Source organism: Pan paniscus, chromosome 7 (genome assembly GCF_029289425.2).
Source record: "Pan paniscus chromosome 7, NHGRI_mPanPan1-v2.0_pri, whole genome shotgun sequence".
NCBI lineage: Eukaryota > Metazoa > Chordata > Mammalia > Primates > Hominidae > Pan > Pan paniscus.
Window position 1 is genome coordinate 120143134 of NC_073256.2, and position 22360 is coordinate 120165493.

Consider the following 22360-nt stretch of genomic DNA (forward strand, 5'->3'; position numbering starts at 1 on the left):
GTCCCAGAGTAAGTGCTCCATAAACATTAGCCCTTGTGGTTATTGCCTATATTCTCTACTAAGTTTAATATTTTATTACAGGTATTATGACTACTATAAGTTTTACAGCAGTTATATCTTACATTGATTATGGTTCTTAACAACTAAAAATATTTGCTCAGAGTAATCTAGGAAGAAGGCTTTACTTAAATGGACCCTTTAGACATAGAAATGTACACAGAAACATAGGTTATTAATTTGTTCCTTGTTACTTCCTATTGGAAAAATCAACCAAAGTTCTTTCCGTAGAGTAACATGTGAGTATTTGGGAGCTGGTGGGTGAATGGGATGGATTGCTTTGATGATTATTCCCATGAAGATGAACTCCAGATTTCTATTTTTCTCCATCTGGAGAAAAACACACATTTTTGCCAACATGCATATTTGCACCTCACCACTACATGAGCAGGCAGAGGACACATTGGGGACGGAGCCCATCCTGAGTCCTTGAACTATGGGAACCTGTAAATATTGGGTGGGAATACTAATCCCACGGAGCATTCCAGGCTATCAGGTGAACCAGGTGAAGTGTCCCTGGCAGCTTCAGAATAAACATCTACAAAGGCCAGGGTGTTCACAGCTGTTGAAGAGGAGCCTGTGGATTTTTGGAACCGACACCCCTGCCAGAGAACTACTAGTTTTAACTGCAGTTGTGACAATTAAGCAAGAGACATACAAACATATTGCTTAACACTTGTCTGTCAACACCCGGGCTGTCCACAGACCTGTGGCTGCCTTCTCATGGAACCTGACATCTCTATTTGGACAGTCTCCCCTGCAAAGTGTTTCCATCCAGAGAAAGTTCACCAGGGAAGCAAAAGGCATTAGGGTTTGCAGTCCCACTGCCCACTAGGGCAAAAGCCACTAGGACGGGCATCTAACCACGTGGGGCTTTGGAGAGTCGAAGCCAGCCTGGGGTGGGGGTGGGGTGCTCCTCCTGCAGGTCCCCTCTCCGCCCCCCCTTTCTGGCATAAAGAGATATATTCTCTGCACGGCTGTTTGCCCTGAGAAGCTGGAACCAGGCCATGGGATGCTCAGGCTGACACAGGGAACATGATCCTGCCCGCTCAGCCCTCCACTGGCGGGAAGCTGTTGTCCTTACAACTCCAGTTTGGTGATTCTCAAACTTCAGTGTGCATCAGACCACCTGGGGGGCAGGGGAGGAAGCTTGTTAAGAAGGGAGATTCCCAGACACACCCCCATAAATTCTTACCCGATGGAGGAGACTCTGCAACTGAGAAATATCATCACCATCAGAATCACAAGCTAAACTGTCCCCCAAGCAATGTTTAAAAAATGTCTGTGCCATCATTGAAAAGTTGGGAGATTTAGTGTACAAATTTTGTCTGGGCAAGATGGCTCACGCCTGTAATCCCAGCACTTTGGGAGGCCAAGGTGGGTGGATCACCTGAGGTCAGGAGTTCAAGACCAGTCTGGCCAACATGGCAAAAGCCCGTCTCTACTAAAAGTAGAAAAATTAGCCGGGCGTGGTGGTGCGTGCTTGTAATCCCAGCTACTCAGAGGCTGAGACAGAAGAATCGCTTGAACCCAGGAGGCAGAGGTTGCAGCGAGCCGAGATAGCGCCACTGCATTCCAGCCTGGGTGACAGAGCGAGACTCTGCCTCAAAAAAAAAAAAAAAAAAAATTAATTAAAAAAAATAATAAAAATTTTATTTTCATCCAGAGCACAGGCAAGCCCAAGTCTACTTTACCAGTCAGTAGTAAGAAGCCAGTACTATGGAGCATCTGCCCTTGAGGCAAGGCTGGCGCCCTCCAATCCAACCATGCACACATGCTGCGTGCACACTCATCACTCTGGCCGTGTCCTGTACATCGACTTTGAGTTTGTAAACTCTGCTCCATTCTTCCAGGATGAAGAGAAATAGCAGAGCCTAAAGCATACGCCTTTCGGCTTTCCCAGCTGCAGCGAGTTGTATTCATGTCCCTGCTGCCTGGCCTCTTAACTCCACTCTACTAGAGCATTTCTCGCTAGAATAGAACTTCCAGAAGGGAAGGGCTTTGTCTATTTTGTTCTCTGCCATCTTCCTAGTGACTACCGTGGTGCCTGGAACACAGTAGGAGGTCAAAAGTATGTATCAAACAACTACAATGATAACACTTCACATTACTAGGATGGCTATCATCAAAAAGACACCAAGTAGCCAGGTGTGGTGCTGCAGGCCTGCAGTCCCAGCTACTTGGGAGGCTGAGGCAGGAGGATTGCTTGAACCCAGGAGTTCAAGACTTCAGTATGCCATAATCGCACCTATGAATAGTCACTGCACTCCAGCCTGGGCGACATAACAAAAAAAAGAAAGAAAAGAAAAAATAACAAGTGTTGGCAAGGATGTAGAAAAATTAGAGCCCTCATTGCTGGTGGGAATGTAAAATGATGCAGCCACTTTGGAAAACAGTGTGGCAGTTCCTCAAATGTTAAATGTATAGTTCACACAAAAGCCATCAATGCCACCCCTAAATATAGACCCAAGAGAAATGAAAACAAGTGTTCAAACAAAAACTTGCACATGAAAGCTTGTAGCGGCATTATTCATAACAGCCAAAAGGTGGAAACAACCCAAAATGTCCATCAAACAGTGAATGGACAAACAAAATCTGGTACATCCATACAATGAAGTATTATTTAGTCATGAAAAGGAATGAAGTACTGATACATGCTATGACAAGAATTATGCTGTAAAAGAAGCCAGATGCAGAAGGCCACATGTTGTATGATTCCACTTATATAAAATATCCAGGACAGGCAAGTCCATAGGGACAAAAAGTAAAGTAGTGGTTGCCAGGCCCTGGGAGGAGAGGGGAATGGGGAGTGACTACTTCACAGATACAGGGTTTCCTCTGGGGAGGAAGATATTCTGGAACTAGACAGTGGTGATGGCTGCACGACATTGTAAATGTACTAAATGCCACTGAATTGCACACTTTAAAATGGTTAAGACGGTGAATTTTATGTTATGTGTAATTTACCACAACAAAAAAAAGTTTCGGATGAATGAATGAATGAGTGAATAAATGAGTCTTCCACCGCCATGCCCTAAAGGCCAGGTGTTGACAAGGAAAGTCTAAGTTGTCTCCAGAGTCCGGTCCCCACCCTACCTTCATCCTTGCGGTACACCATCTGTCCTGGGAGGGCAGGCGGGGCCCAGCTCCAAGCTGAAAATGGGGCAGAACAAAGCTCCTTGGCTCTCCATCTGCTTCCAAATCTGGAAGATGGAGTGGGCAGTCACACCCACCACTCAAGACTGCTGGGAAGACAAGCGAAAGTTCTCTGCACACCGTAGACCCGCAGTGAGTACTGCTTCCCTTCCAGTCCTCCACAGGGGAGCTATCGCGGGAGGGATTCCTCAACCCACACAGCACCTGGCTCGGGGTGGGCTGGCTGCTCGTTGTGGGATCCTGTTGGGGCCTGGACATTTGCTGTGCAGGCGAAGTGCTGAGAACACCACCCCTCAAAGTTCCACCTGGCAGGTGTCCATCCCTATTAGTAGAGCCCACGGTTCCCAACATTGTACTGCACACAGCATGGCACTCCATTACTACCTAATTTCTTGAAGATCAATGAAAACACACCGGCTTTCAAGCAGTGGACACTTCATCCCCGAAAGACAGTCCCTGCCACAGGCTGTGGCGCTCTTGAGTGATGGGCTGCAGTGGTGGGGTGTAGTGGACAGCAGAGTCACTGGAACCTGGTGATACAGAAAATGGCAGAAGCCACTGGATCTGGAGTCCTGGCTCTGTCCTTAAAGGGATGGCTTTAACCTGTATGCTCCTGGGCTTTTGTGAGAATTTAAAAAGACTAATGCGGGCCCGGCGCGGTGGCTCATGCCTGTAATCCCAGAACTTTGGGAGGCCAAGGCGGGTGGATCACCTGAGGTCGGGAGTTTGAGACCAGCCTGGCCAACATGGTGAAACCCTGTCTCTACTAATACAAAAAATTAGCCGGGAGTGGTGGCACATGCCTGTAATCCCAGCTACTCGGGAGGCTACTCAGGAGAATTGTTTGAACCCGGGAGGCGGAGGTTGCAGTGAGCAACAGTTGCCTGGTGACAGAGCGAGACTCCATCTCAAAAAAAAAAAAAAAGATGAATGCACCTAAAATGGTGTTATTGTGCACCCTTATACATTTTACCACTGTCATGCACCTAATGTGAGTGATCACTACATGTCAGCGTGAGCATCATCTAACATCCTGCTCTCTTTGCATCAGAGCTGACTATAAATAAAAATTCCACTCTGTCCACATTCACAACCCATCAGGGAATCTTGATCTCAATGGATGGAAACCAGATTACATTGTAGTGATTCCACCATGACGGCGGCATCTACTCCCTAACAGCCACTGTGGTGGGCATTTTCTCAAGGTCGTCTCTTTTGGTTCATTCTTCCAGGAGCCTTATAAGGTGTATTATTTTCTCCTCTTTATATATGAGGCTGAGAGGTTAAGTCACTTGCACAAGATCACATACCCAGACAGTGAAGGCACTTCAAAGCCTGCACCCTTCCCATTCATTTATTCATTTATCCTACAAGATTTATTAGGGGCTGACCACTGTGCTGGGCCCTGGGGGAGCAGATGACCAGACCTGGCCCTGGGCCTCACTGAATGTACCAGCTAGAAGAGAGCAAGTAGACAGATGATTTCAATGATGAGGGGATGCGAGTGACCCAGTGAGGAAGAGGGGAGGGCTCTCCAGGAACATCAAGCGCTTGTGTAGGCAGGGGTAGGAGACAGCCTCAGGGAGGGTGGGAGGATGGAAAACTGCAGAGAGTTTTGATTACCTGGAGAGCAAGGGAGAAGAGTGGGTATCCACAGTGGTGGTCAGGCCAGATAACAAAAAAGCACTCAAATCATGATGAAGAGCTCAGAAGCCATCCCCTGGGCAGCCGGGAGTCACTGATGAATTTTAAGCAGGGGAGTGATACGATCAGATTTTCTGTTTCCATGTCCTTTGAGCCTACAAATGTTCCATAAGACCCACAAAGCAGCTGTAATGCAATCCCCCTACACACCTTCCTGGCCTGTTCATTTTTCACCCACATACATTTAAGAGCCTTGCTCATAGGTCAGGAAACAGGCTATGAGGCAGACTTACATGGGGCTTACTAGGGAGATAGCTAGAGCTACACCTGCAGGGAAGTCAATGAAGCAGGATTGGGTAGGGCAGAGGCTGAACTGAGATGCATTTGCAACAGAGACCTCAACTGGTCCTATGGAGAGCTCAGAAGCCCGGATGTCCCAAAATAATGCAAGGGGCCAGGTCTGTGTACCCCCTCATCAACAATTATTGTATGCAGGTGGCATGGGGTCCATGGCCTTGGACCAGGCAGCTCCCTTCGGCTGAGGGCAGCGTCTGGGGAGGGACTCAGCTATGAGCAGTTAGCAGGCCACACTTCCTGCTACTGGGGATGGAGGTCCTGGGTCGTGCAGAGGGTCTGGGTGGGACACTAGCGTCCATTGCAGCCTGCTTGGCTCAGAGATCTGTGCCAACAAGTCTTGATGTGTGCTGTTTCCCGGCTCTTGCCCCCAGCTGCTTCTGCAGGAGCCAGTCCTCTGCAGAGTTCCCCTTGAATATGTCAGGACAGCAGCCAAGACACAATTCCTATCATTTCCCCCTCTCCTCTTCTGCCAGGGACCAGCTCATGTACTTCCGCAGTACCTGTCAAACTCTTCCCCCACCACTCTACCTGGCTGCCTATACATGAACAGACAGAGCTATGCAGTCTTCTGTGGCAAAGCGGGGTACAGAGTATTCCCCTTTGTGGCACACTCCCCTAAAGGAGCCCAAAATAACTTCTGTGCCCAGCTACTCAGGAGGCTGAGGTGGGAGGATCCCGAGGCCAATTTGAGACCAGCCTGTGCAATATAGCAAGGCCCTGTCTGAAAAACAAAAAAACTCCTAGGCTTCAGTTTCCAGGGTTAGCTCCTTGACTTACTCCCTGCTGGGCTGGGGAGTTAAAATACCTAAAGCTGTGTTTCTCAATCCTGGCTGCCCAGTAAAATCCCCTGGGAAACATTTTATAAATATCAACGCCTGGGTCCCACCCCCAGCCCAATGGCATCAGAAACTTTGAGGGTGGGGCCCAGGCACTGTGTTTTTTAAAATTCCCCTGGTGATTCTAAATATGCAGCCAGGGCTGAGAACCAGTGACCTTGATTTTTATTTACATGGATCAGTCTGGGTGTGTGGAGGGACAGAGGTGATTTGGAGGAGAGCTGTGAGGATCCAGAAGATGATGGGAGTGGAAAAGAGGAGGTAGAGACTCAGAAGCAGAATAAATAAGGGAGCTGGGTAAAGGCAGAACAAGAAAAGCTGGAGGAATCACCTGGGGAGCTAAAGGAATGCTGGGAATGAGCTCCCCACCACCAGGGATCCCTATTTGATCGGTACAGGTAGCTGAGCGCTGGGGAAAGACATTCAAAATAGCCAGGTGATTTCAATAGGCTGCAAAGCTGAGAGCCGGAGCTCCAGGCCATGCCATGGCCTCTTATCTGGGAGCCTCACCACGCAGGTGTCCAGGTGGCCTCCACCCAGTGTAGACAAGCCAGCCATGCGTCTCGCCACCTGGACCCTGGGGTGAGGTCTTGAGCAACATCAATTTCCATCCAATCTAAACTTAAATATGGGCACGCCCAGCCTCCCTCCTGGGAAAGCGTCTGAGTGGAGCTGTTCTGCATGACCTGGGTGGCCTTTTGTGACATGTTCTCAGGGGACTCTGTGCTGGGCTGTCTGCTCCTCCTGCCTAACTGTATTGGCACATGGTTTATCCGGTTCAGCATTTTCTTATATAGGTAATCTTTTTCTAAAAAAGAAATTGCTTGTTTTCTAAAGGCAAATGTAACACACTATTTTCCCCAAAAAAAACATGAAGTAGAAAATGAAAATCGCCCTTAATCTCAACACCCAAAGGTGACGCCAGTTGAGAACTGGAGAACCAGCAGCTGACCTGGTTGTCACAGCTGGGCCTTGGTGTCCCATTGAGCACAATCAGCGTCTCAGAGCACCAGCACCAGCCAAGGCCACTGTGACTGTGAAGATCGAGACAAAAACAAGAGCACAGTCCAAACCACAAAAATAACCCACCATCCCCCTATCCTGGCTAATGGGTGACTATTTTCTTTGTTTTTGTGTGTGGTTGTTGTTTCTACCAATTTATAGCCTCAGTCAATTCATCTCCATAAGAACTATTAGACACTCATCTCATCCAATCCAGAGCAAAGATCTGCTTCCTTGCACCATCCCCAAGCTTCCAGCTACCTACCCCAGGCCCACATCTTATTATGAGTCCTTTCCTGCTCCTCTTACTGGGACACCCCACGGTTCCCATGGTGTGCATGCTTCCAAACTGCAATAAGCTGGTAAACCCAACTCCATGTGTGGTCCTGGTGGTCTCTGGCTGGGGCGCATTGACACCACAGAATTTGGAAAATACCCCTCTAGACATTATTTTTTCTATGAACATAGATATATTTTTATTTTAAAAATGAGAGAGGACTGCAATTCTTTTTTTTTTTTTCTTTTTTGAGCCAGGATCTCACTCTGTCACCCAGGCTGGAGTGCAGTGGTGTGATTATAGCTTACTGCAGCCTCTAACTCCTAGGCTCAAGTGATCCTCCTGCCTCAGCCTCCCAAGTAGCTGGGACTACAGGTATGCACAACCACGCCCAGCTAATTTTTAAAGTTTTTATAGAGATGGGGTCTCCCTATGTTGCCCAGGCTGCTCTCAAACTCCTGGCATCTAGCAATCCTCCCACTTCAGCCCCTCAAAGCACTGGGATTACAGGAGTGAGTCACCACGCCCAGCCAAGAGAGGACTATAATTCTATTTTGCACTTTAAAAAAATGAGCAATCTCTTAGGAATATTATTTGAAAGAGCTGTTGTTGTACAGATGTTGTAGGCTCACTAATACCACTTTCTAACTGTGTGATGATGTGTTTCTTTAAGGCTTTTGAGAGCAGGATCTAACGCTTTTTTTTTTTTTTTTTGAGACAGAGTCTCACTCTGTCGCCCAGGCTGGAGTGCAGTGGCACGATCTCGGCTCACTGCAACCTCCGCCTTCCAGGTTCAAGTGATTCTCCTGCCTCAGCTTCCCAAGTAGTTGGGACTACAGGTGCGCACCACCACGTCCAGCTAATTTTTGTATTTTTAGTAGAGACGGGGTTTCGCCATGTTGGCCTGGCTGGTCTCGAACTCCTGAACTCAGGTGATCCACTTGCCCTGGTCTCCCAAGGTGCTGGGATTACCAGCGTGAGCCATTGCACCCAGCCCTAATGCTTTTTTGATATCAGCCATGGACTGCTGGCTTTCTTTGGCAAATTCTGAGAAGGATCACCTCTTTACCAGGCTTTGGGTGTGGAGAAGCCACAGGTGAGGGCGGAGATACTGCAACCATTCCCCATGGGGCAGGACACAGGGCCTCTCAGGTGTGGCAGGATAAGTGGCCACACATGCAGAGCCAAGCTTCAGAGCTGGCTTTGAAAGGAGGTTCTCACTCCCCAGCCCCAAAGGTGGCTCCCCCAAAGATCAGGCATGTGGAACGCATTTCACTCTCAGCTTTCAGAATACCCACTGCATTAGAGGGGATTCATTTGGGCTAATAAGGCTTGGAAGCCATTTGGCAGATTTATGTTTCAGAGAGAGGTTCTCCAGGGCAGTGGAGCCAACAAAATTCAGAAACAGCAAGGTCAGATCAGCTCTGTTAACTAATTCAACACAAGTCCGTTAAATCAATGCCAGGCAATGGGCCTTGTTCTAGCTGAGTGCTCCTCAACCTCTGCTTTGTACCCAAATCACCTGGAATCTGCTTACGACAGACAGATTCCCTAAGTCTGGGTCGGGTCTGAGATTCTGCATTTCCAACAAGTCCATGAGTGCTGCTGATGCTGCCAGGGAGTCACCAGGCCCTTGCTGTCCTGCCAGCATTTGCTACCCCCTAAGTCTCCTGCAAAACCCCCCTCACTGCCTGCCAACAGGAGCGGAGAGTGTGTTGAGGACCACATGACATATTGAGACCTCTCTTCCCACAGTGGAGAAGTCTTCCAGTCCGTGCATGGATGATGCCACCACCGGCTAAATGTCCTCTTCTCCAGCAGTTGAAACAGTAGCTTTGGCTGGGCACAGCAGCTCACACCTGTAATACCAGCACTTTGGGAGGCCGAGGCAGGAGGATTGCTTGAGACCAGGAGTTTGAGACTAGCCTGGCAACATGGCAAAACCCCGTCTCTACAAAGAATACAAAAAGTAGCTGGGCATGGTGGCACACACCTGTAGTCCCAGCTACGTGGGAGGCTGAGGTGGGAGGATCACCTGAGCCCAGGAAGTGGAGGTTGCAATGAACTGAGATCTCGCCACTGCACTCCAGCCTGGGTGACAGAACACCCTGTCTAAAAACAAACAAACAAACAAAACAAAATGAACCCCAGCAGCTTCGACATCCCTCCCTCATGTGCAGCTGTACCTGGGCGATATGAGACGACACAGACAGGGAGGGATCCCACCTTCCTGCTGGAGAGTTGCCTGGGACTGTTAATAGACCTGCTCCTAAGGAGCCCTGTTCAAGGACCAAAAGACCTAGAGGCCCTGGAGCTCCAGACTAGTACCCTCTGCCCATCTCTAGGATTATCTCCTTATAAAAGTTCATTATTCCAAATTGAGAGATCAAAACACAAGTAGGTTCAAAAGAGTTTAGCTTCGCACCACTGCACTCCAGCCTGGGCAACAGAGCAAGACTCTGTCTCAAAAAAAAAAAAAAGAGTTTAGCTAACTTCCTGATGGACATATTCAGAAAACGGCACTAAGACGGGAAATCCAGCTGGCTGGAGAGTAAGCACTCCTCCTCAGGCAGGCCTTTCTGTCCTCCTCCATCCACTGCTGGACCCCTGATCCAGTCCACTGGGGCATTTCTTATGCTCCCTGGTACCCGCTACTGTCTGTGCCACCTCGGCCATCACCTTGGGTCCCTGTTCAGCCCCCTCACCCCCTCCTAACAAGGGGTGCAGTTGCAGAGGGGCCTCTGAACAATATCAAATGAATAATGCCTATGTCTGTAGTGACTAAATTCTACAGTCCTGAGCTGCCATTTTTCTTGTTCTAGAGCTGTGCATCCAATATGGTAGTCACCAGACACATGTGGATATTTAAATTTACAATTATAATTAAATAAATTTTAAAATTCAACTTCTTGGTAGCACAAGCCACATTCTAAGTGCACAAGGGCCACATTTGACTAGTGGCTACAGTATTGGGTGGTGTAGATGTACAATGTTTCCATCCTTGCAGAAAATTCTATTGGACAGTGCAATCTAGATGTTTCTCCCCAAAACCCACTAAGGTCATAGAATGCCTCTGGGTGTTTTAGGAAAAGGCCCCTCTTCCTCAAGACATCTTACTGACCCCTACAGGAAAAACATAGAAATAAATATACAAATCTACAACCACTGATAAATGGCACCCGAGAGCTGTGCAGCGCACAACCTGCACCTTCATCTGCAACAGCCCTGATCAAAGTCCTTCACTGGTCCTTTGGGTTTCACTTATCTCTGTTTTCTCCATTTTCAAAGGCCCCTGCTATGAACTGGATGTTTGTGTTGCTCCAAAATCCATGTGCTGAAGCCCTTTCCCCAGTGTGATGTATTTGGAGGTTGGGCCTTTGGGAGACCCATTAGGTTTAGATGAGGTCAATACGGTAGAACCCCCATGGTGGAATTAGTGCCCTTATAAGAAGATGAGGAGACCAGAGCTTTCTCGCCACGTGCACACACCAAGGAGAGGCCATGTAAGGACATGACCTGGAAGAGGCCCTTACCAAGAACCCGACCATGCTGGCACCTTGATCTCAGACTTCCAGCCTCCAGAACTGTAAGGAATAAGTGTCTGTCTGTGGGTTTTTTTTTTTTTTTTTTGGATGAAGTCTTGCTCTGTCATCCAGGCTGGAATGCAGTGTCATGATCCGGGTTCAAGCGATTCTCCTGTCTCAGCCTCCTAAGTAGCTGGGATTACAGGCACCCCCCAACGATGCCCGGCTAATATTTGTATTTGTAGTAGAGGTGTGGTTTCACCTTGTTGGCCAGGCTCGTCTCTAACTCCTGACCTCAAGTGATCCGCCTGCCTCGGCCTCCCAAAGTTCTGGGATTACAGGCGTAAGCCACTGCACCCGGCTGTCTGTGGTATTTTTGTGAGAGCAGACTGAGCTGAGTGAGACAGCCTCTTATCTTCTTTTTTCTGGGGGGGGGGTGGGATTTTGCAGTTGTTCCTTGTATTAGTTTCCTGTGGCCTTTGAAACAAATGACCACAAACTGGGTGGCTTAAAACAATAGAAGTGTATTCTCACAATTTTGGAGGCAGGAGTCTAAAGTCAAGGTGGCCTGCAATCTCTCCAAAGCCTCCCTTCCTTACCTCTTCCAGCTCCTGGTGGTTCTAGGCCTTCCTTGTCTTGAGGCTGCATAACTCCAATCTCTGTCTCTGTCTTCAGCAGGCCTTCTCCTCCTATATCCAACCCATCCAGATATGTGCATTATCAAGTAAATGAAGACATGATTGAAGTTAAAGGTTAGAAGAAACAGAGCTGTCTCTCTTCCCTCCCAGCTCTCCTTCCTCAAGCCTTCCCAAACCCTACCCCCAACTCACTAATTCTCTCCCCATCCCACACAGAATTGAAAGTTTCTTGGCATTTTACTGCTGTAAGGCGATGATGAGGGGGAAACACAGTAGTGACCCAATATGATGGGAGTGTCAGAAAGTATGAGAAATAGCCAAGGCCAAAAGGGGAAGATAAGGAAGGCTTGACTCCCTCTGTGTGGAGAGATCTGAGGAGGACTAAAGGGCAGGGCCAACACCTGGAATCCCTTGTAGGGTGGGAGGTTCTTCATGAGAGCCAATATCCCTAAGTTTCACCAAACTCAATTAAACACACAGGTCAGATTTATGAGGCTGGTCACCAGGGAGTGTGGTTTTCAGTCTGTCAGAATTACCAAATGAGACATCCAAGGACAGGAACCGGCAACAGTTCCCAACATGCTCAGGCCACTATGGCCTGGCCCACACCGCATGCACTCAATTCTGTGGGAGGAAGCTTGAGGGCCTGGGAGATGGAGTTCCTGGCGTGGACACAGAGAAGTACAGCTGTTTCCTTTCAGCTTTATTTTCTAGTGGAAATTTCACAAGCCAAGTTTTGGAGGTGGGGAGAGGTGGGGAAAGATGGGAATCTGACAATGTAGAATAACAGAGTTGACAGTGGATGTTTCCTCCTGAGCTAAACCAGAATTTTCCTGGGCAGCAAAGAATAATAGAATGGGCCCAGGTTTTAGAGCCCAAGTGGTCTAGGTGGGATCTTTGACCCCGCCACTTGCTAACGCTGTGCCCTAAGGGTAGTTCCATAACCTCTCTGAGCTTCTATTTTGTCTTCTGTGCAAAATAGGGCTGAAGCACCTCACAAGATTATCACAGAGATACTCTGCTACTGGACTGTCTTCCTTCCCTTCTCAGCTCTCTAATGAACGCTCTGGCCCACATTTTGGGTTGAGGCCTCCCAGGCAGGCCCACCCGCTTTGCTCCTGCCCTCTTCCCTCCCTGTTCACCTAGAAGGGACCCAAGAGCAGCTCCCAGGAAGGCCTGCCCCATCAGAGCTGGCTAGCAAGGGGCCTGCGGGGTTGCTGAGAAGACACCACTGCACTCTCACCCAGTGACCTTTCCCCAGGGCTCCTAGGGAGTGGGTGCTCACATCTCCCCTTCCCAGGGTACCTTTGGGTGGTGCACAAATAACCAGTTACTCAGCTCATGTCCCTGAATTGGCAGGACAGCCTTGTAGGCCCCAGGGACATTCAGTGACCTCAGTCTCAGAGAATGTGGGGGAATTCCATGAGAGGCAGGACTGCACAGCCCAGCCTGAAGGGAAGGTCAGGGCAGGCTGGGGAGTTGACAGAGTCAGCTGAGGTGTGGGGTGGTGTACTGTACCCCTGGGTGTCAGGGTGGCCCCCACAAGCCCAGGGAAGACAGCCAGCTGCGTGGTCTGCAGGCCAGGCGCACTTGCGGATGTTGCCACACTGAGCCTGCCTCTCCTGCACTGGGGACTGCCCCCAGAAGCCTGAATTGTTTTCAAAGCTTCCTACTGCAGCTGCTGGGCCCCGCCTGTTTCCTCCCGGGAGACATTGCTCAAAGAGAGGCCCAGGGCCTTTTCCCAGCCCCGGGGGGCCGCCCTGGAGCCAGGCCTCAGAGGTCTCAGCTCTGGAGTCCCTGCCAGCTGCTTCTCCAGAATTTGCTTCTCTGCCTTCTCCTACTGGGGTGGAGATGAAGAGTATCTAGGATGGCCAGTTGGAGCAGATAACAATACAGGATGACCAGTTAAATGTGAATTTCAAGTAAACCGTAAACAATTCTTTATGATCAGTATGTCCCATGCAATATTCGAGACATACGAAAAAGTATTTGTTGTTTATCTAGAATTCAAATTTAATAGGCCACCTGGCAATCCTGGCCTCACCTCATTTTTTAAATTCTAAGAATATCCCTCTTCTCAGCTTCTTATCTGTGGGGAGACACTTAGAAATAAGGGCAGCTGGGCGTGGTGGCTCATGCCTGCAAACCCAGCACTTCAGGAGGCCAACATGGGAAGATCGCTTTTGCCCAGCAGTTCAAGACCAGCCCGGGCAACATACCAAGACCTTGCCTCTACTTTAAAAAATTTTTATTTTAATTAAAATTGTAAAAGAAATAAGAGTACACATAAGGCATTAGTGTTTTCCATGTGATTACAAATATTAATCTGGTTTTAAAACTCTGGGACACTGTTGATCTTTGCAAACATTTCCTTTCTTTCTTTCTTTTTCTTTTTTTTTAAAGACAGAGTCTCACTCTGTTGCCCAGGCTGGAGTACAGTGGCACAATCTCAGTTCACTGCAACCTCCACCTTCCAGGTTCAAGCAATTCCCCTGCCGCAGCCTCCCGAGTAGCTGGGATCACAGTCACCCACCACCACGCCCAGCTAACTTTTTTATTTTTAGTAGAGACAGGGTTTCACCATGTTGGCCAGGATGGTCTCAAACTCCTGGCCTCAAGTGATCCGCCTGCCTCAGCCTCCCAAAGTGTTGGGATTACAGGCATGAGCCACCTCACCCAGCCGCAAACATTTCTTAAACTAAACTTTGTATTAACTACATATTACATAGTTCCTTATTGTAATAAAATCTCCAGTGGCTAATTTGTTTTCTGTGCTTTTCTTTCTGTATTTTGTTACCCATATGTGTTTTGGAAATGTCCTGCTAGCGTATGGGAGACTACTCTATTCTTATCTAATTATCAATGCTGTTGAAGGAAAATATCCTTTTACCTTTCTCTTCTGTTCCTTTTAAGAAAAACCCAAGCACGAACCGGCACTCTGTTTCCCCTGGAAAAGGAAGCTGCTAGGTGGGTCCCAGTGTTTTTGGGAGGGTGGCTCCTGGTGAGTGACAGACACCCCTGGTGTATGCAGAGTCTTAAATGTCTGCTCTGGACTTTGAGTATGTGAGGCCAGAGGCCCAATTCTACAGGCTGGGCCGGAGGAGGGCGTTTTTGGATGTTTTTAGGGCTGTAAGAATGTGTTCCCTTTATTTGTGCCTCCTTCTGCTTCTTTTCCCATCTTTTCTCCAAAGGAATAGAAATATCAATGTTCTAAAGTCCAGAGTCACAGGATGAGGGTGTTGGGGGTAGAGCTCCTCCAGGGCCTGCACAAAGGTCCCAGGTCTCTGCCTCTGAGCATGTGGTGGGGACCTGAGTCACCTTGCAAATGCACCCCAGCTTGGAGAGCCTGCCCCGGCAGCTGCCCGACCCCTCCCAGGCCCAGCTGCTCCTCTAGGTCACTCAGGAAGAAGCCTTGGGAACATCCTGGCCTGCCTGTGGCAGCACCCTGGCAGGGTACCAGCTTGGGGCCCTTCCTACCCTTGCGGGGAGCCAGCATTGGAACCACCCCGCTGAGTCTGGAAATCCTCAGTTTTCTGACGCAGTTCCTCCTCAGCCACGAATGCAGGCAGAGCCTCCCTGGGCGGGCCCTGCAGCTCACCAGCTGCCGGTCTCTCCCCCAACCTCCCACGTCTCTTCCCACACCTGCCTTCCAGTATTCTCCAGCACTTTGTCAGGATGCCTTAATGAGGCTAGGTTGCAGCAGGCCAGCAGCATACTCACCTGACTCAGGGAGTGTGACACAGCATACGTGCTACCCAGAGCAGCTCCACTGAACTCCCATGTTGACAGCAGGGCCCTGCCTTCCCCGAACATGGGCTGGCAAGTTTCCTCCATCTCTCACCTTCTAAATCTACTAGGAAGCCCTGTGGTAAAGCTCTCAGTCTCAGGCTGAGATTGCTGGGTTCAAATCCTACCTCTCCCACTTACTAGGTGGAGTGACCTAACCTCTCTGGGCCTTAGTGTTCTCATCTGTGAAAGGGGGATAATAACCATCCTGTATCACAGGCTATTGTTGAGAATTAAATGAGGCAACACATTGAAAGAGCTTAGAAAAATGCCTGGCACATAGTAAGTGCTTATTAGATGTCAGCTGTCATCTAGATTTGCCAGGTGTCCTCTGTGGTCATCAACATTTAGTCCCTGCAGTGGGCAGCACTCAGTACAAGGCACTAAATTGCAGACATAAGAAATACAAGCTGTCGCCCTCAGCTGCTGCTTTTAGGTACCCTTGGAGAAAACCTAAAAGCACCTGCATAGTAGATTTCTCTTCTCTCTCTTTCTTTTTTCTTTCTTTCCTTCTTTCTTTCTTCTTTTTTTTTTTCTTTTTTGAGACAGAGTTTTCCTCTGTCACCCAGGCTGGAGTGCAGTTGCACGATCTCAGCTCACTGCAACCTTCACTTCCCAGGTTCAAGCAATTCTCCTGCCTCAGCCTCCTGAGTAGCTGGGATTACAGGCGCATACCACCACACCTGGCTAATTTTTGTATTTTTAGTAGAGATGGGGTTTCAACATATTGGCCAGGCTGGTCTCAAACTCCTGACCTCGGGATCTGCCCGCCTCGACCTCCCAAGGTGCTGGGATTACAGGTGTGCGCCACTGTGCCCAGCCTCTCTCTCTCTCTCTCTGTCTTCCTTTCTTCTTCCTCTCTTTCTCTCTTTTTTTCTTTTCTCTTTTTCTTTTTCTTTCTTTCTTTATTTCCTCTTTCTTTCCTTTCTCTATTTCTCTTTCTTTCCTTTCTCTCTCTCTCTTTCTTTGAGAGGCTCTCACTCTGTTGCTCAGGCTGGATTGCAGTGTGTGATCTTGGCTCATTGCAGCCTCAATCTCCTAGGCTCAAGTGATCCTCCCACCTCAGCCTCCCAAGTAGTTGGGAAGAGAGGCGTGTGCTACCATACCCAGGTAAAGCATAGTGGATTTCTGTTTTGCTTTATGGCCACATTTGCATGAATCCTTTGAATGTTCCTCCTGCACTTGGAGAAAATCTCACATTAAATGTCCCTGCCTCCCCAGGGTAGAAGCCAGAAACTCGAATTCTCAGCATCCCTTATGGTAGGGAATGGGCCATGGCCAGGCTCCACATCAGAGGGACTTGGGTGAGAGCCTGTGGAAGCAGGAGACCTCAGGTGCCTCAAGGGCGGGTGCTCCCCTCCGTGCTTTCGTACACTTTTCTGTAGAAGTCATTGCAGATTGAATTGTGTCCACCCCCAAAAAAAGATGTGTTGGAGTCCTAACCCTCAGGATCAGAATGTGACCTCTTTTGGAAATAGGGTCTTTGCCAATGATCAAGTTAAGATGAGGTCATGAGGGTGGACCCTAATCCAATGAGTCCTTATAAAAAGGGGAAATTGAACACAGAGGCAAACCTCACACAGGGAGAACCCCGTGTAAAGATGAAGTCAGCATCAGCGTGATGTTTCTACAACACACAAATGCCAAAGATGGCGGCAAACCACCAGAAGAGAGAGGCAGGGAGCAGGTCCTCTATTACAGCCCTCAAGAGGAACCAGCCCTGCTGACACCTTGACCTTGGACTTCCAGCCTCCAGAACTGTGAGAGGATACATTGCTGTTGTTCAAGCCACCCAGATTGTGGTATTTTGTTATAGCCACCTTAGCAAACTATACGGAGGGGAAGCTCCTATGTGTTATGTCAAATGTAAGCTCCTAAGAGCAGGAAATTGTGTCTGTTTTATTTATTGGTGCATGAATGGTGCCCAAGAAATGTGTGTTCAATAAATGAATGTCTTCTCCATAGTTCCCAATGCAGAACATACAGGATAGGAAAAGGCCAGTCTTTGAAAATCCCACACACTTCTTATCCATTACCCTCAGACCTCAGCTATGGTCCAGGGAGGGACTGTGCCTGCCAGTGCCCTGACAGACATCCACAGAGACCTCTGATGCAGCGGGGTTTTGGGAGTTGGGTGGGCAGTGGGGCTGGTGGGTGGACGTCCAGCCTTGTGGCTTTCAGGCCTATACCAAGAGCTGAAGAGACCGTAGAGATCCTACTCCAACTCTTCCATTTAAAAACACAAAGCCCACAAGTCCCAGTGAGTATTTAGGTATCTCCCTGACCCATCTCTTTCCACAGGGCACAGCCACCCAAATCAGCCTCAGGCTTGGCTGAAAGATACATCAGCATGGACCATTTCAAATCTGTTCCATGCCATTTTTAGGTCTCTCTCTCTCTATATATATATATAATATGTGTGTATATGTGTGTATGTGTGTGTACATGTATGCATATCTATTTTATGCTTGGCAAGGTCACACTGAGGAGGTGCTTCATGGCAGGGAGCACTTCTGAGTTCTGAAGAGAAGGAATCCTGTTGCCTGTGGTCACACAGTGGCTCTCGTGACATGCTTCCCAGCCAGAAGAAGGGTCTGCACAACGTACTTGGCTAATCTAAGTGTGGTTAGGTTGGGAATCTTCTCTCCCTTGGACTCTGAGTGTGCAAGTGTATGTGTGCACCTGTGTGTGCGGGAGGGAGAATGTGGTAGGGGAGACCTAGGAAGGCCTCTCCCAGAGGAAGAGATGAGGCCGCCTGCCCAGGCCTCTCTCCATCTGCCTGCGCAGCCCAGATCAGAATGAGGACCGAAGCCCCCACATGGGTCCCTGGGAGTCCAAGGGCACTGCCCAGAGGGGTTCAGCCTCCAGGCCACACCCAGGCTGGTCTGGGAATGACCCTCCTTTGTGTTAAGAAACATGAGCCTCCTGGATTCCACTTGGGGCTGGTGTGTCCCTCACAGAGAGCCCTTTGTGCCTGGGAGAGGGTTGACCCCTATTCTGGCAGCCATCCAGATACTGCCTGCCTCGAGCCACCCTGCCCTGGGGCTCCCCACCATTCCTCCTCTCCAGCTGCACCTCCCTTCCTCCCAGGGTGCAGTCTCCTGCTGAGGGCAGGGCACCCAGGGGAGCCTGAGCTGTGCCAGAGGCATGACCCTGAAAGCCCCAGGCCAGAGACTCGGATGACGCCAAGGACTGTTGTCATGGAGAGGAGAGAGCTCTGGGGACAGCCCACATGTGGGGACAGCCCAAAAGAGTCGGGGCTTCTTGGCGGGCCCATTTCAGGGCATCAGGGATGAGAAACATCCATCAGGGCCAGGCCAGGGCTCCATGACTGCTGCTCTGAAGCAACAAAGCCCCCTACTCCACTTTCATCTTGCCAGGGCAGAGGGTGGGCTACAGCGGGATCTGGCTTGTTGCTGGGAGACACCATCACTGAAGGTCCGCGATTATCATTGCAACTGTTCATGTTCCTTTAAAAAATTAAATTAAAAAAAAAACCCAACATGAGAAATCTCATGCTTGTCAGAGTCGTCCTCCCCCGCTGTCGGCTCCCATTATGAATCCGTGGCATCTTCTGCTGAGAGTTAATTACATGTTGTGTGAAAGATACCAGGCTTCCTTTAAAAATTTTTTCTCCTGGATGGGTTTTGACCCCGTCAGCTGCCTCCCTCTGCTTCCTCCCTGTGCAGCAGGAAAGAAGGGCATACTTGGGGGAGGCACAGGCCTGATGTCCTGGCCCTCTGCTCCTCAGAGCCCGCGTCCCTCTCGCTGATTGCTCAAGGCCTCCCTGAACCCAGGCAGTTGTCACCCAGCGCCCGGAGAGCCCGCTCCTGCCAGAGCGTGGGGATCATGACAAAGCACAAATGGAGGTGCTATTTAAGGTGCCAAGCACTTAGCCCTCCACAGGCTGTTTCCTCTCACCCTCCTCCCTCACAAAAAGGGGGGTCAGGTGGAGGGAGGGGTGCAAATGGCTTCCTGAAGCCATCCCTGTGAAGGCTCAAAAGGGAATGTGACCCCTCTAGGAGGCAAAAGGCAGAGCCTCCCAGTTGCTGGTTCTTTTTTTCTGCTTGCTCCCACACATAGACAGAAATTCTCATTCTCGAGATGGCTCATCTTTTCTCCTAAGAGGCGATGACCCGCTCCGGAAGCAACAAGTGTGGACTAATACCATGAGTTATTGCCTCTCTGCAGTGTTGAATTTCACCTCTTTAAGAGATGGCCAGTGGCACAGCTGTTGGGACCTCTCAGAGCATGTTACAACACCCCTTGCTCTGACAAGTCACAGCGTCTCGGAGCTGGAAGGGCCTTCTCAGCCAACCCCTGCCCTGAACTCAGGCACATCTTAAAGAATTTGTAGTTGGGCACGGTGGCTCACGCCTCTAATCCCAGCACTTTGGGAGGCCAAGGCGGATGGATCACCTGAGGTCAGGCGTTCGAGACCAGCCTGGCCAACATGGTGAAACCCTATCTTTACTAAATATACAAAAAATTAGCCAGGCGTGGTGGTGGGCACCTGTAATCCCAGCTACTCGGGGGAGAATTGCTTGAACCCAGGAGACAGAGGTTGCAGTGAGCCGAGATCATGCCCTTGTACTCTAGCCTGGACAACAAAAGTGAAACTCTGTCTTTAAAAAAAAAAAAAAAAAAAAAAAAGCAGAGAATTTTCTACTGTCCCCAGATATTAGTCTTGTACACCAATCAATAAAGGAAAACTCAAGATTGTGAGTTAAAAGTAATCATGTCTATAATGACAACTCTCAACTAACTACATACAGAATACTTACTTTTTAATGGGGGCAAAGTACTTTTCTTCATTCTAAACTTGATAGTGTTGAGTATGGGGATGTCAACTCATTTTAATTGTTAGGACAAATTAAGAAGAGCACTCTGCTGCCACTAGATTCCAAAATAAAATACAATTATGAATTTTATATTATTTTGAATAACTTGCTTTGCAGCTTCCCATCATAGGTACAACCAAGAATTGACTTTATAAAAAGAATAACTGCTCTCTTTGTTTTTATTCTTCAAAGCAGTGTTAGGTCAGTCATAGTGGCTCATGCCTGTAATCCCAGCACTTTGGGAGGCCAAGGCGGGAGGATCACTTGAGGTTAGGAGTTCAAGACCACCCTGGCCAACATGTCGAAACCCCGTCTCTACTAAAAATACAAAAATTATCCAGATGTGGTGGCGCGTGAACCTCCTCCTCCTGGGGGGTTGCAGTGAGCCAAGATCACACCACTGCACTCCAGCTTGGGTGATGGAGCGATACTCTGTCAAAAAAAAAAAAAAAAAAAAAGCACAGTGTTGAGTACTGAAAGGGTTGAGGAGGCACATTCGGCTAGTGTGACAAACCACTGGATTACTGAAGAGTGGGTCGTCCACAGCCTCTAAATTCCAGGGGTTTCAAATGCAGTGTGTAAAACCTGTTAAATTGAAAAATCCTGTGCCCTGTGCCCAGAGATTCTGATTTAGTAGGTCTAGGGTGGGAACTTGCCTTCTGCATTTTTTAGCAAGCATCATGGCTCATTCTGATGCAAGCAGCCATCCTTCCAAGTGGAGAGACTCCACAGGGGTGATGGCTGTGGCTTATAGGCAAGGGAATCAGCTGGACCGCAGCAACTGCTGCTCTCTTCCCAGCCACAACTTTCCTGGAATGCACATTTCAGGAAATTACTTGTATATGTATTTTTTAAAAATTGTTTTTTCCCCTTGGTTATAAAGCTAATGTAAGGCTGGGTGCAGTGGCTCATGCCTGTAATCCCAGCACTTTGGGAGGCCGAGGCGGATGGATCACCTGAGGTTGGGAGTTGGAGACCAGCCTCACCAACATGGAGAAACTCTGTCTCTACTAAAAATACAAAATTAGCTGGGTGTTGTGGCACATGCCTGTAATCCCAGCTACTCAGGAGGCTGAGGCAGGAGAATCGCTTGAACCCAGGAGGCAGAGGTTGCAGTGAACTGAGATCATGCCACTGCACTCCAGCCTGGGCGACAAGAGTGAAACTCCATCTAAAAAACAAAAAAACAAAAACAAAAACAAAAAAAGTGCCAAGTGAAAGTGAAGACACAGCCACGTGGAGAGAAAGCCATGTGCAGAGGGTGCCGTGATGCAGCTGGAAACCAAGGAACGCCAATGATTGCCCTCCAGGAACAGGTGAGGAAAGCAGAAGGAGCCCTGCTGCCACCTGGACTTCAGATCTCTAGCCTCCAGAACTGTGAGAGAATGAATTGCTGTTATTTTGTCCGGTGCTTTGTTGTGCAATCCTAGGAAACTAATCTACTATATGTTCCCTGGTGTGGTGTCAGCTGAGCCCGAAAACCTAAGGTACAAAGGACAGTTCTTGCTCCCTCTCAGAAGGGCATCCAGTCCAGCCTGCTAATCTGTTTTCCCTGGGAACATTTCTTGCTTCTGGTCACAGGAGCAAGAGCCCAGTAAGGGTCCATCAGGGGCCTGTCATCCATTAGGGCAGGGTCTGGTTTAGTGCTTTCTTCAGGGCCACATCTCACGTGGTAAGAGGAATACACAAAAAATCAACGTAGTGTTTTTCTTCAAACTCTTGGATTTTGGCCAGCTGCAGTGGCTCACACCTGTAATCAAAGCAGTTTGGGAGGCTGAGGCAGGCAGATCACTTGAGGCCAGGAGTCCAAGACCAACATGTTGAAACCCCATCTCTACTAAAAATACAAAAATTAGCTGAGCATGGTGGCACATGCCTGTAATCCCAGCTACTCAGAAGGCTGGGGCATAAGAATCACTTGAACCCGGGCGGCAGAAGTTTCAGTTGCAGTGAAAGGGCAAGACTCTGTCTCCAAAAAAAAAAGCTCTTAGATTTAACAAAATGGAATAAGTATTTATTAGGCTCTTTCAACACCTCCTGGATTAAAGCCTCATTCAGCAGCTCACACTTTGTCACTGATCAGGCCTCAGACGGATTCACTACCAGGGCCTCTCAGGCCCTAAGCCCCTGACTGTCAGGCTGGGAGGTTGAGCTACTGTTACATTCCTGACTACTCCTAGATCCGTCTTTTCTCTCGTGGCTTCTGAAAAGTTGCCCTCTCAGGTTGATCGTCTTGATCTTG

The 22360-nt window shown here is 48.9% G+C and overlaps 1 long non-coding RNA gene across 1 annotated transcript in view; it reads right to left on the bottom strand.

Moving 5' to 3' along the window:
- Window positions 1–16845, bottom strand: part of LOC117981474 (uncharacterized) — a 42278-nt gene extending 25433 nt beyond the window's left edge. The window contains exons 1-2 of the long non-coding RNA XR_008626457.2: window positions 15212–16845; window positions 11453–11542 (exon numbers count right to left, since the gene is read on the bottom strand). This is a non-coding gene — a long non-coding RNA (uncharacterized LOC117981474). The remainder of the gene's footprint in view (window positions 1–11452; window positions 11543–15211) is intronic.
- Window positions 16846–22360: the final 5515 nt, after the last annotated feature.